General features: G+C 42.0%; 1 protein-coding gene across 5 annotated transcripts in view; it reads right to left on the minus strand.

Annotated features, from left to right (window-relative positions):
- Positions 1-15,366, minus strand: part of RUSC2 (RUN and SH3 domain containing 2) — a 72,544-nt gene that overhangs the window by 39,072 nt on the left and 18,106 nt on the right. The window contains exon 1 of one of the 5 annotated variants that reach the window (XM_054500356.2): positions 3,352-3,485. The exons of 3 other annotated variants lie outside the window; for them this stretch is intronic. The gene's annotated coding sequence lies outside the window, so the exon portion shown is untranslated. Of the gene's footprint in view, positions 1-1,871; positions 2,144-3,351; positions 3,486-15,366 lie in introns of those variants that run through there. One more of the 5 variants, XM_063650469.1, reaches the window with a different exon arrangement.

Here is a 15,366-nt window from a genome sequence, read left to right on the forward strand (position 1 = left end):
TTCACCTCAGACTGCATGATTGATTCCAGTAGCAAAGGTCAGAAATGCTCAAACCATAACAAATCAAAATAAATTATTACATACTGTACTCTATTCTCTGATCTAGAATTATCCTGAGGCTATCAATTAATATCATCTTGTGAGCCAATTAAGCAAGCAATCAAGCCACAAGCATCTGCTGTACTCTTCCTGTGTATAAGGAGCTATGCTGGATGTTCAGGGATAATAGCCCAATTTGAGGGGCTCATAATTTTGTTAAAATAATTGCCAATATGCCTCTGGAGAAGGCCAGAACAGCAAAAAGAAAGTTTCAGGATGTAAAGTTTAGAGCAATGCTTTTAATTTTTCAGCCCCAATACACAAAACAGCTACTCTGGTTGAAGCAGAGGAGGCCTAATGCCCCATGCACTCCAATTCCCTCTACTTACTGTGGGGGCCCCAGAGGCTCCTCCAGGGAACCCTAGGCAAAGGCAGAACTGACCATGGTTTGTTGGGAGTTAGAGATATGGAGAGTGAAATAATTAACTGACAGAAACATCTATCTTTTTTCATGTCTCCCAAATCAAATGTTTGTAAATAGATGTTGATTAACTTCACCAATAGCAAACCTAACTTCCCAGAACAGAAATAAACTTTGTACATGAATTTGGAAAGTCAGCTTGCATAACTACCCTCCACCCTTGCCATGAGATTAGATGGAGGCTCTGAGTTTCCTATAGGACAAGTACTTCTCTGTGAAATGTGTGAGAGAGGCTCAAAGAATTTGGAGATTTCAGAACTGGTGGTAACAGTGATTCCTGTGGGTGTCTAGGACTGAACTGTAAAGAGAGAATAAACAAGTTGTTAGATGCTGAGAGCACCTGGCTATGGCATCAGGAGTCTGATTCCATAAATGGAATAGCAGCCAACGCCCAGGAGGTCATCTGTCTTTCCTCCAAGTAGAGTGTAGCTGCTGCTAGCTGAGAAGGCCGCTGTTTCTAACTCATATCATGTTATTTTGGACTCCAAGTGAGGCCAGACAGCATGCTGGGAGTGTGTTGGAAGGGGCCTGGCCTGAAGGGCTGTCCCAGACACACCAGTTGCTGCCTTATTAGGCTTCCTTAATATAGAGTCCTCTTTCGAAGCACAGAACTTGGTTTGCTTTTGGCTTCTCACATATGTTGTAGAAAAGTTCAGCTAAACGTCCACCCCCAAAAGTCAAAGACAAACATTCCAGAAGAGGCTTGGCTCTGAAGTAGAATGGGCTTAGCAGCCTAAAAGGTAAAAGACCCCAAGCGCCCAAGGCTCCAATTCAATAAATGGAGATTGCAGCATTGGGAAAGTATACCCAGGAAAAGAATAAGCTAAAGCCATTGAACCTCACTGAGCTGAAAGAGTTGCTTTTCTTTATTCCATTAAAATCTGATGATAATAAACCTAGCTTTGCCCCTAGGGTCTCTATGCTCAAAAGGGATTCAATCTAGAAAACAAAAAATTATTTTCTTCTGCTGATCCAGCCAGCAAAAGTATACACCTTTCTCCATTAGGCCAACCATTTGATTCCCTCCTTAGCTCAACTTGTAGCACCTGTTTGGAAGCAGCGGGCTCAATCAGATGACCTCTTAAGGTCCTTTTCAGGTCTAATTATAACCTAAGCCAAATTAAAACCTGGAGCCCAAGGGAAGGTTCTTATGCAGTGTGTTAAAAAAATGACCTCCTGCATTCCAACATGAATACAAATACACATAAACACACCTATACTCCCAGGTGCCTGGCTTCTAACTGCTAGCTGTAAGTCTCTAGAGACTGGAAATTTGTTGTCACCCCTATTTGAGAATGTATTAGGGGGAGAGAGGAAGACTATAGGGAATAAGGAAAGATTTGGTTCCTACCTTGACAGACCGAGTTCTTCAGATGAGGTGATAGAGAGAGCAGCAGTGAGTAAGGCCCACAGGCTAAAGCCTCTCAATGCTAGGTGTAGGTGAGCAGCAAGGGAGCAGGAAGCCACCAAGACCAGAGACAGTGTACAAGGGGTGGATGCTGAAAGCCCCAGCACAGACTGCTTTGCTTGGAGGATGGCCCTCAAGTGTGTATTTGCAGGAGCAAGTTAGCTGGAACAAAAAAGGCCCCTATGCTGCTCTTTGACTGCTCAGTGTGGTCAGTCCTTTGGCTGTGTGGGCAGCCCTCTGGCTATTCCTTTTCGCTCCTGGGCTTCAGGAAGCAAAAATCAAAGTGTACTCTGCTCCCCCACCCCACAGGCAGTAGACTGAAGCACGCAGGCTAGGAAGCTGCTGTCCAATCAGAATGCCCAAAGCTGTAAATAAAAGGCCACATATGCACAGTAAAGTAGGCTATGAGAAGAATCTAGATTGAATTACAGAAGCCAGTTGTGGGGCCAGGGTGGAGGAGGTTGGAAAAAGAGACGGGGGGAAGCCTAGTTGTCCTTCAAGGAATCTTTTTATTCAAGTACACGCCTCCCTCAGCATGACTGCCAGAACCATCAAAGCCTTGTTCCCCTGGGGAACCATGTTGTAAACCCTATTTCCAATCTGGCCATGTTCTCTACAGAGGAGTCATGGTCTGAGACTCCTCAGGCAGAGTCAAAGCGTTTCTCCGGGAGGCATCTCATCTTCCAGGAGGCTTGCCCTGCTAGTCTCTGGAGTCCAGTTCACGATGCACGGTAAGAGCACTGGGACTGGCTCACTCACAGGTGGCAGCAAAAACCATTTCTGTGTACCAGTAACTATTGCTTTAGTTGTAAGACTAAAGTGAGAGTAACTTATATATTTTTGTTTACTTAAGCCCCCAAATTTAAAAAGCAGGTAGCTGAAGCCTGGCCTGGGTCCTGAGTATTCAGCAGCCTGGGTTCTATAATGATTCACAACATGGATTTTGGTGTTAAGACAAGTCTGGGTCCAACTCTGACACATTACTTGCCAGCTGTGGAATTCTGGGTGGTCACTCAACTTCACTAAACTTCAGCTTCCTCATTTGTAAAACTGTCATTTTCCCTGAAAAGCTTGAAGTAAAAATAAGTAAGATATTGTACATGAAGTACCCGACACATGGTAGGTGCTCAGTAAATAAGTCATTATTATTATTATATCTTTGGCAGATGACCAGTGGAGCTCTTTCCTCTCTCCTGTCCCAATTTCCCAGAAAATCTGAAGTCTTCAGGTCAGGGAAGTGGCAGGCAAGATCTCTTTAAAAGAGCCAAAGGAAATGGAAGAGTCACATTCCTTTTTTTCCTCCCCTACACTAGGACTGAATCAGTCATCCTGTCTGTGCCCATCATACTCCAGGCTGGTAGGCTGGCCCTGGGAGCCTCAAGCCTCTCCAAAACCAAAGATACTAATCCACCGCTAGTATTACCTGTTGTAGGGCATGCTCCTAGACTGATGGTGCTTCTCCTGGGGCCCCAGATCATATCCCAGTAGGTGAAGGGGAGAGAGTGTGATCCCAAGTTGGCAGGATAGGTTTTGTCCAGGCTGTTGTCTGACCATCACAGCTGTCTGTGAGGCCTATGGGTTAATAATAGCAACTCTGATGCCAATGGATTAAGACAGAACTGTAGGAGGTGTTTATTTTTACACTCTGGCGTCAGTATCAAGTTCTACTGGTTACTGCCCAAATCTAGGGCAGCTTCCTGCTCCAGGAGTGGCCTCAGGCTTCTCCAGGTTACTAAGTTGGATTCTATGGGAAGCAAGTCTTGTTGAAAACAGTTCAGCATTAAACAGGACAGGGAAGACGAAGGGGAACAAACAGAGCTTTCATATGTCCAGCTGTCTAGTGCCAAACCTCTGGGACCAGATGGACCTCAAGTTGAAAGCTGTTGCTCATAATACTCTCTTGAGTCAGGTAGGCCCTGTTGTTCTGGACAGGTACACACATACACACACACAAATTGGCTGCATTGAAATCATCTGAATAAAAACAAAGAAAGACTGCCACTCAACTACCCAGAAGCTCAGCCTTATCAGTCATAAGTCCCAGACTAGGGCACTGAGTGCTGACATTGTAAAGAAAAAGAAAAAGCCTGTTTGGGAGGGTTTTATAGGAATTTGAGACAGAGGATGGGTTAGGCCAGTCCTCAACCGATCTGTATGGTTTTTAGCACATACATCAAATTCCTTGAAAATCTGCCACCAGAGATTTTTTCCTAGACATGACACACTAGGATAGAAATTTCGTTGGGCCAGGAGCTGTGCCTAGATAATCTCCTGAAAGCTTCTTCATCCCTGCAAGACCTAGAGACTGGGGTCCTAGGGACTTTATACTTTGACTACAGTATCTGGAACTCTGTGGATATCCTGCTAACCTCCCTGAAAGGCAGCTCCTGCCAGAGTGTCTACTTGCCCCATCAGGCAGACAGGAGCATGAGGAGGCTGACAGCTGGAAAGCTGATGTAAATAGATGTAGACTAGCTTACTCTGGAGCCAGGAGCACAGCAGACTGCTGTGGAATGACAAAAATGTACCACACACCAGGTAGGAATGCTGAAGTGCAAACAAAACAGCCGAGCAGCCAAGCACACAGGAACAGTGACTCCGTCATCTTCCTGCAATCGTAGGTCATCGTCAGTGACACAACATGTTAATACCTTAAGAAGCCAGGGTGCTGGCAAGGAGACAGGCTGGTGAGGGACTCATTTAATACATTTTTTCCCTGTCATTCAAGGATGATCCACTCAGTCATCAGAACAACAATGCAGCCTTAGAAACAACCAGATTTGATCACTAGTGATAAAGGAGTTTGATCTTAGCTCCACCTGGAAACTACCCATGCCTAGGATAGTGGCAGGATGCCCAAAGACAGGAACACTGCTTTCATTCTTGGGTTTTCCTCCAACTTGTTGGGTCATCTGGGGCAGGGTACCTGTTCTCTCAAAGCTCCATATTTACCATCTAGTAAAAGGACTAACTGTATCCATCTTCTGGTGTGTGGTAGGAAAAAATATTTGAAAAATAAAAAGAATAAGGGAAATGTAAATGCTGTAGTCTTTGGACTAAAGTATTTCAGAAATATAATGGTCACCCACGCATGCAGGCAGAGCGCCCTGGCCTGCTCCTGTGTCCTCCCTCTTCTAGGGTCACAGTGGCCGCATTAGGAAATAGGCCTGGTCTGTGCCCAGAGATGCAGTGCCCTTCTTTCAGGCCTATAATCCCCACCTCTGGTTTGAGGAACAGATGAAATAGGAATGTGCTTACCTAGACGTAAGGTATTAATTTCCACTAACTTATAATAAGGAATTTAGAAATACACAATCAAAAGAAACAATTTCACTTACTCCCTTGTCTATCTAGCAGCCACAAAGCTAATTCTCCCCTGTTTGTGGGCCCAGGACACTGATCTGGGGCCTGTATCCCACTGATGTGGCATTCAGCAGCAGGACTCACTGGAACGTAGCCTAAAAGGCCTGAGAGAGCAATATTAATGAGGGATGTATTCTACTGCTCAGTTAGAACAAAGGCAATACTGTATTCTAAACCCAACACAAGCCTTCACTCTTTCTAGCCCAGCAATCCGTGAGTATTGGGTTAGTTTGCCAGGTCTCCGGAACTCCTGAAAAGGAGAACTAGAAATCTATTCTTTGTTGATGGTGACACCTATTTTTTCTGTAAAGTCCCTACCCTGGGATTCAAAACAGATGTTCAAACCTCCTGCAGCCTCTGGTGAGACCCACTTCCTTTCAGAGAAGAGGCCTCAAAATCAGGGATCGGCAAACTCTTTCTGTAAATATTTCGGTTTTGTGGGCCATATAGTACTGCCACATCTTTTTACAAATTTTTTCTTGGAAATTTACAACTTATAATTGTATGTATCTATGGATCACAAAGTGATACTATGATTTATGAATATCGTGGAATAATTAAATTAAGCTAATTAACATATCCATTGCCTCAAATACTTACCTTCTTTTGGTGAGAATATTTGAAATTTACTTTCTTAGCAATTCCCTTTTAAAAAAACAAACAATAACTCTTTAAAAATGTAAAAGCCATTCTCAGCTTGTGAATGAAAACACCCTGGCAGGGACCATAATTTGCCAATTGACTCCTACTCTAGACCTTAAAGGCCTCTCTATTCGAGGTCTATATCTTAAAATTCTGACCCTGGTGGGCCTGCCTAGAGATCCTCTTTCCACAGGGCTGGCACGGTTCTGAGACAACTCCCCTCCGAGGAGCCACTGAGCAATGCGAGGGAAGAATCCTGAGGTTATTTGTATTGGAGCTGACAGACTGGCTAATTTCCCTCACATAAAACACTTCAAAAGCATCTATAGAATTTAGCTTATTGCATTATCATTCTGCAGTGTAGAATGAACCATAAACCATCTTTATCTTTCTGTTTCTGCTTAATACTATCCCATACCCCTACAAGGCCTTTTTTTCTTCTTTCCCCCAGGTTCCAAATCCACACTTGAATTGGCTCAGGCCTGAACTCACTCCCCATTCTATATGTGGTATGGCTGTGGATAGCAAGGAAACTATCAACAGACAGATGGATTTGGACACAGTAAATATGGATGAGAGGCATGAGGGTAGGGGTTAGTTCATTTTGAGCAAAAATTTAGGGCTGCCTTTAATCTAGGCACCATCACAAATAGTTACAGGTTCTGTAAACAGGTGGCAAACTGCTATAGAGGCATCCTAAGAATGATGTAGAAATGGTTAGGAATCTTTGTAGTTATACCTCCCCACACACCAGAAGCTAGAGGAAACAAATGACTTATTGCTAAAGAGTAATTCTTCTAATATTATTAGCAAGTATTTATTATCTACTACATTACTTACCATGCTAGATGTTTGTCATAAGCGCATTTTTTTTTCTTTTTTTTTTTTTTTTGAGACAAGAATCTCGCTCTGTCGCTCAGGCTGGAATGTGGTGGCGCGATCTCGGCTCACTACAACCTCTGCCTCCCAGGTTCAAGTGATTCTCGTGCCTCAGCTACCCAAGTAGCTGAGATTAGAGGTGTGCGCCACCATGCCCAGCTAATTTTTGAATTTTTCGTAGAGATGGAGTTTCCCCATGTTGGCCAGGCTGTTCCCAAACTCCTGGCCTCAAGTGATCCCCCCATCTCAGCCTCCCAAAGTGCCGGAATTACAGGTGTGAACCACTGTGTCCGGCCCATAAGTGCATTTCTAATCCTCATGATAACCGTGCAAAGTAGATATTATTATCTCTATTTTACAGTTGAGGAAACTGAGGATCTTGCAGAGATAAACTTTATCTAAGATCACAGAGCCAGAAAGTAGAGGAGTTGGGCTTGCAATTTTTGTCTGACTCAATCTAAAGCCCTTGCTCTTTCTACTATGATATACAGCTAATATCCTTGATAGAGAAAAACAATAAGCAAATCCCTTAATTTGGGTCTTGTTTGACTTTGTTCCAAATAGCAGCAATTGATGATGTTAGCTGTGGGCTTGAAAAAAAAAAAAATAGCAGCAATCTGTTGGTCTGCCTTTTTCTATACTCTGAATATTAATGAATGACAAGGTACTAAAAATCACAAGTATGACACTTCTACATGGTAGTGATTCAGGTCAAATACATACAGCTGTATTCCTACCAATGCTGGAGACGTACGTGAGCTAACACTTGTTTACTCTTTACAAGAAAACAGGATTTTTAATGTTAAATCTTTGCCTCATAGCCAAATAAGTCTCAACAGTGGTATATGTGTATCTTTGTGTGAGCTGTTATTTTGTAAACAATTTAGCTGAATTAAATTAGTTCCCCGCTTTCCCAGGCCCCAGATTATTAGTTGCCAATCAAATATTTATTCTCCCTTTATCTTTCAAATTAACAGAAGCCTGATATTCGGCTGGGTACAATGCTGCCCAAGTAAAATTCCACATTTCTCCCTCCCTTGCAAGTAGGGGTGGCCATTTGATCGAGTTATGGTGGAATTGTTGTGTGCAACTTCTGGGTAGTCTCTTTATGATGAACAGGGTGCAACCTTCTTCATCCCTTCCTCCATCCTGCTGCTAGGAAGGTAGCTGTGATGACTAGAACTATAGTAGGTCATCTTGTGCCATAAGGATGGCCTAGAGATAGCCGAGCAAAAAACTGGAAAGGGTGTGGGTCTCTAATGACTGTGGAGCTGCCATACTAGCCCAGGACCATCTACCTCTGTACTTCCGTTGTTGATGAGAGAAAAAAATCTCCATCTTATTTAAGTCACCAATGTTGGGTTTCTGTTACTCATATCTATTGCTACTTTATACATCCTACCACACTCTCCATCTCTACTGCTACTAAAGACCAACCTATATTTATCACTTACCTAAGTTCCTACATCAACCTCTAACCTGGTTTCCCTTCCTAGAATCATCTTAATAGACATCAAATGAAGTCTATTTATATCACTCTCATGCTTAAAAACCCTTCGAAGGCTTTCCATAAAATCCAAATTCCCTAAAGGTATATCCTAGCCTTGATAAATCACCTCTTCACTCTCATCTTTTGCCCTGTAGTCATACTATCAACTCGAATCAGCTCGGTACTGATTGGAACACTGCCCCTCCATTTGTCTAACTCCTAATCATCCTTTAGGTTTTTAGTTAAAATATTCCAAATCCAATGGCCCTTCCCAGACTACTGGTTGTATTTTCTCAAAGCACCTTGCACTTCTCTATATTGTGTTTTATACTTGTTTATTTGGCTTCTAACACTAGACAACAAGTTTCATGGGGCAGGAACCCTGTCTACCATTATTTGTTGGTGTATACTCAGAACCTAGCAGTGTCTGGGATACATAGATTAATATTTTCAAATGAATTAATGAAATTTTCAAGAGGGCAGCCAAGCAGTATGTAGCAAAATTTGAAATAAGCATACTCTCCAGTCTACTTCTATGAAACGTATTTAAAAGAAATAACATTATAAAGACACATAAAGTTATATATATATATATAGATATATATATGTTTGTTGAAGCACTATTTACAAAAGCAAAAAAATACGATTTAAAACAATTTTTTCTAGAGACAGGGTCTTGCTATGTTGCCCAGACTGGTCTCAAACTCCTGGGCTCAAGCAATCCTTCTGCCTTGGCCTCTCAAATTGCTGAGATTACAGGCATGAGCCACTGCACCTGGCCAAAATTTAAAAATATTTTTAAAATCCCCTCAGTAATGAATTGGTTAAATAAATTATGATGCAATCCATGCAATGAAGTATTCTACAAAACACAAAAAGATGTGTCAGAATTGTTGTCAAGATGAAACTATGCTCATGATACAGTTTTTTTTTTCTTTTACATAAGCAATTTACAAAGTACAACTCTCAGGTTGGGTGCAGTGGCTCATGCCTGTAATCCTAGCACCTGGGGAGGCTGAGGCAGGTGGATCACTTCAGGTCAGGAGTTCGAGACCAGTCTGGCCAACATGGCAAAACCCCATCTCTACTAAAAATATGAAAATTAGCTCAGCATGGTGCCACGTGTCTGTAATCCCAGCTGCTCGGGAGGCTGAGGCATGAGAATCACTTGAACCTGGGAGGCAGAGGTTGCAGTGAGCCGAGATCGTGCCATTGTACTCCAGCCTGGAACATCTCTTCAGGTATAACTCTTCTTTTACAAGCGAGACTCTGTCTCAAACAACAACAACAAAACAACAACAACAACAAAACAAAGTATAATTCTCAAGTCCAAAATCCATGGTTGAAAACCTAAGAATGGCTGCTCTTTCAGTTCCCTTTGATTTGTGCTTCTGCTTCTTAGCAGTCATCATCATCGTCATCCTAGTAGTAGTAGCATTTAATATTTATAGTCATTAGTGAGTACCTCACTGCCAGACATTATGATAACTGCATGTGCATCATCTCATTTAATGCTGACAAAACTATACAAGGAGGGAACTGTTAGGGTGATGTGAAATGGTCAATATGCATTTTTTTTAACCTGCAAAAATGCCCATTTCATAAGGTTAAACTTAATGTTATTATTTCCCAGGGGCCCAGAGGTTTTACAAAAATTGTCCATGTTTTTATAATTGGGGAGTGGCTGAGCTGAGTTTCATACCCAGGTGTGTTTGGTACCACAGTAGCTGTGCTCTTTTGCTTGATGTATAAAAGAGGGAGGGGTGGAGGAAGGAAAAACAAAACAGAAAACAAAGTATAACTCATGGTATGATCCCATTTTTATTTTAAAAAATGCATACACATCTTCTTTTTGCTCATCTGTATTTTCTGGCAATAAGTGGGATGATGGACTCTTTTGGGCCATCTGGGATCCTCACAGGCCTGAAAGCCTGGACCTCATGAAACATCAGCATAGGAGACATGAGGGACTACCCACTTACAGCCTCAAAGAGGACAGCTACCTGTACTGGAAGAACAAGTATCTAATGAGTGCCCACTAAATGCCTAATACCTTAATTCAGAGAAGAAATAAAAGCTACAGGCATGCATAGGGCAAATTATAATTCATTGAGAAAGCTAAATGTTGTTTTAAAAGATTCAAATTATATTCAAAGTTCTAAAATGCCTTATATCAGCTTGAGAAAATTATGAAAATAAAAACAAAAAATTAGATGAAAATATTCTTGAAACTTGTGCTTGCCCCTTTCATGAGAAACTTGTAAAAGAAGAGTTATACCTGAAGAGATTTTCCTATTTTTTTTTTCTTTTTTTGAGATGGAAGTCTCGTTCTGTCGCCCAGGCTGGAGTGCAGTGGCGCGATCTCGGCTCACTGCAACCTCCGCCTCCCGGGTTCACGTCATTCTCCTGCCTCATCCTCCCAAGTAGCTGGGACTACAGGCGCCAGCCACCACGCCCGGCTAATCTTTTGTATTTTTTAGTAGAGACAGGGTTTCACCTTGTTAGCCAGGATGGTCTCGATCTCCTGACCTCATGATCTGCCCGCCTCAGCCTCCCAAAGTGCTGGCATTACAGGCATGAGCCACCGCGCCCGGCCGAGATTTTCCTATATTTTTATCTTGAATTAGCACATTAGTTTACAGGTAGATAACATAAACCTGATATATATCTTCTAGGAGAGTTAAAAATAGAAGAATTACAAAAAGCACTAAGGTTTATAAAGCAAGGAAGTATATTATAACCATTTATATACACTTTCTATTTCCTTCTTGGTTGCATGCTAAGGACAGAGGCTATCTTCATCTTTGTAGTCACTGAACCTAGCCTAAAGTCCGGCATGGGGTAGATGATTAAAATGTTTACTGAGTTGAACTAAGGAGGAACTGAAATCTTCACCAAATAAACTGGAAACATTTCTTCAGAGCAGAATTTGGCTCATTATAGATGTGGACATATTTACACATACTTAGTTCTAGCCCTCCTTTTTGGGATGTGGGGTGCTGAAATGGATCTAGGGAATCCAGTGATGGGCTTCTGGAATATGCAGGGGAGTATCCTTGTGACAGCTCCTCTCTTCATACCATACTTGTACTCAGGTATGAGTTTCCTTCATACCTGGCAATGCGCTCCCTCTACTGCCAGTGGGAGCCACAGCAGGGGACCCAGAACAGCAGGTTCCAGACAGAATGACAGACATCCTGCCCTCCCTTTCTCCCCCTTTAACTTCACAGTCTTCAACTCTGTCCTATTAGCTGCTTCCAATAGGGACTGCTGAGTAGCTAGGAAAGAATGCAGGATATGTTTCAAAAGTCCAGCACTAGCTGAGGGCAGTGCTATAAAATTACACTAAAAAGGGCAGTCTATAAAGTTACATAAGACCCAGCTCTGCTCGCTGGGAGCTTTTCCAACTCCATCTGAAGAGACTCCTCAAGCTGTTTGGAGTTTCAGGAAAAGGGTTTGGAATTTCCTGCTTGGCCAACCTATACTGGAGCTATCTCTGGGTAGATGTTGGGAGGTTCCAGCAGAAAAAGTAGTAACTCTGTGCTCCCATTGTCGGCTGCTGCCCCATTGGGTTCAGTGGGGACAGCAAATAGCATAGTCCATTTATAGTCAAAATCTCAGAATAAGAACAAGCCCTTTGCCAAAAACACAGCCCATCTGGCATCAAGCCCTAGGGGCCCACCCAAAGGAGGCAGGACCTGGGAAATCTAACAGCCCAACCCAGTAGTACACAACAGTGCTCTAGAAGAGTTTCCTTCTCTGCTTTGGGCAAACATTTGAAGGAATCTGTGGCCCTGAGAACCTTAAATCCCAAAGTCTCACCCAAGGACTAAAGGAATTACTCAATAAATCTTAACTGAGTACCTCCAAAGTGCCAGACACTGTAGTGTGTGAAAGAAACAAACCTGATGCCTGCCTTCATGGAGTTTATAGTCCACCCAGGGAGACTAAACAAATAAATAACTATGACTGTATACTCGATTAAGTAGGCCTTTGGAATGTGCTGCATTCAAAGGAAAGATAGTTAAATCACGAAAGCCAGCTCCGTCCAGGGAGGCCAATTAGCGTATTTATTAAACAGGGTCCAGTTTACACTGTATTGGCAACTAAAATTATCTTTTTTCTTTTAAAAATTTTTTTTGTAGAGACGGGGTCTCACTATGTTGGCAAAGCTGGTCTTGAACTCCTGGGCTCAAGCGATCCTCCCACCTCGGCCTCCCAAAGTTCTGGAATTACAGGTGTGAGCCACCACATGCCCAGCCAATTACTTATGCCTGAATTGAAAACCCTTGAGAAGTCACCGGAATCTATCAATAACATACTCTTGGTTAAGCTCTACTTTTATTCCCATTCATTTTTTGGGAGTTCAGTACCTATTTTGATATTACATATTTTTATTTAAGGCATAGGAACTCACCTCACTTCAACTACTGTCCATTACACTGGAGAAATAGAACCCTGATTTGCTCTTTTCAGCATCAAGCCATTCATTTTTGTTTCTTTCTGGTCAATGTAAAGAGCTAAGAAAAGGTAGGTATAGAACTCTGCTCTTCAGGACTAATTCTGTAGCACCTGGCAAGTTATTTGATTCCCCTCAGCCTCTGTTTCATTTTAAAATGGGGATAATACCTTTCCTACAGGGTGATGGTAGGAGTTACAGAGAAGATACATAAGACATCTAGGACAGAGACTGGTATTTAGGGAGGGCTCAATAAATGACAACTATAATAAATGTGAATCAGGAATCTCCTCTTTTCTTTAACCTGAATTCCTCCTATTGCCTTTTTGAGACTGTACTACCATTCAATTTAGCAGTTTACAACAGGGAACCATGTCATGGTCATAGCCAGTGTTTTCTTTTCAATAGGAATACTACCTCAAATTCTTTAACTTGTCTTCACGGCTTTGTTCTTTGTCCCCCTGTAAGTTGTAAAGTAAAGCAGCTCTAACCTAGGCAACATCTCGGGAAAATATATAGAAAGGAGGTTAGCGTGAATTTATGTTAACTGTAAATCAAGAATTTCCTACCCAATGAACACACGTAGGTACAGGTCTACTTGAATTGCTCACTGTCACCAGAACACAGTAAAAGCAAATCTTCCACGTAAACTCATGGGCTGACAAGATTCTCCTTAAAAGATCTAATTATTTCTAGACATGTACACCATGTGACCCTCCCTAAGTTCCACAGCTTCTGCTTTAGAAAAGTTTCTCTGGACAAGGTGGTGTGCCTCCGGGGCTCAAGTGATCCTCCTGCCTCAGCATCCTGAGTAGCTGGGACTACAGGTGTGCACCATCACACTTGGCTAATTTTTAATTTTTTTTGAAGAGACGAGGGTCTTGAACTCTTAGCTTCAAGTGATCCGGCCTTAGCCTCCCAAAGTGCTGAGATTATAGGTGAGAGCCACTGTGCCCAGCCTCATTCTGATTCTGATTCCTGATATTTTTCTAACTTTTTTTTTAAAAGAATAGTTTAGGAATTTCTCTTATCCTTGGTTTTCCAAATTTTCAAGATGAAGGACCCTGGGATAAGTTATTTCTATTTGTTATGTTGGGTGCTCAGTGGACTCTTTCAATTTGTAGGCTCATATTCTTCAGTTCTGGGAAATGTACTTGTATTCTTTCTGTCTTTTCTTTTTGTTTTTGTCCCCACTGATGTGAAAGGTTAAGAAAAGAGGTTAAATGATGGAATAACATACCTGAGAAGCTGTAGTGGCTCCAGAATTTTGCTATAGGTTGAATTTAGGAGCAGCAAACAGATTAAAAGGGATAGGCGGGAGTGGAGTAGCATCAGGGAATTGTCATAAAGTTCCATTTGTATGGCAATGACAGTGTTTGTACTTGGAATATAGGTTTATTTGGGATAGCTTAAAGAGTATACCATTTTGGTATGATATTCTCTGCATATGGATTACAACAATCTCAGAGTGGCTTAAACAACAGAGGAAATTTATTGTCACACATATCAAGAAGACCATAGGCACAGTGACTGCCAGGTTAGTGAATTCAGAGGTTCAACATGTCATTTAAATCTGCCATCCTTAGGTCAGAGCATGGCTCCAGTAGTCATCTCAAACATTACACTGAGATATGTTCACATTCACAGGCATGTGTGGAGGAAGGTGGATATCTAAACAAACTGTTACACTTCAAAGGAGGAATAGAGAAGTCATTGCTGGGTAAGCAACCAATTGTGATCAAGTAGAAGGGTATGCAATCCAGAGCGCCAGGGATTACTTAGCTTTTGTTAGGAGGTGGAATATTTCCTCCAACTAGAGAGGAGAGGATGGCTGTAGACACGTTTGCAGATTGGTGGTAGGAGGTAAGAGAGTTCACATGTGATGGCTTCCTTTTTCCTTCTGAGGTATGAGTCAAGACTACCAACAGCAGAGGGAAGGAGACAGGGAGGGTGAGAGGTAGAAGAGAGTAATGAAGGGATGAAACATTTGTTGCAAAGAGTAGAGTAGGATACTTGTTAGAGAAATATAGTAAGACTGCTGCCAATATTAACTTCGGTAATGATGAATTTATTTTTAAATTTTTTGGAACATAAACTCAAGATTTTATTGTCTTCATAACAAAACAAAAGATGACACTTAAAACTAGATCACTTGGCCTTTTCACTTATCTCCTCCCAGTTCAAAATGCTTGCATCTCTTAATAGCCGCATTTTCTCACATCTGAAATTGAGCTGAACACACTCAAGCCTTAGCACAATCTTCTTTGTAGTTTTAGCTTTTTTCTGGAAAATCGGCTTACTCTGCCCACCATAGCCACTATGCTTCCTGTCATAATGCTGCTTTCCCTAGACACACAGAGAATCCTTGCCCTTCTTGGACTATGTCACTTTGTGGAGTTGGTGCTTGCGATACTTCTTACAGAAAGTCTGGTGGGTTTTAGGAACATTCACCATGTTTGCTGGAGCGCTATCAGCTGGTAATGATGTATTTGGAGTGATGCTAAATATGCTGGCCTGTACAATTTTCTCCAGCAAAGCTGAGCTATTTGAGTACAGACATGGAGAGGGTAAGGGGTTATATTCATTCAGGGTTGGGGTTTTATCAG

Source organism: Pongo pygmaeus, chromosome 13, assembly GCF_028885625.2.
Source record: "Pongo pygmaeus isolate AG05252 chromosome 13, NHGRI_mPonPyg2-v2.0_pri, whole genome shotgun sequence".
Lineage (NCBI taxonomy): Eukaryota > Metazoa > Chordata > Mammalia > Primates > Hominidae > Pongo > Pongo pygmaeus.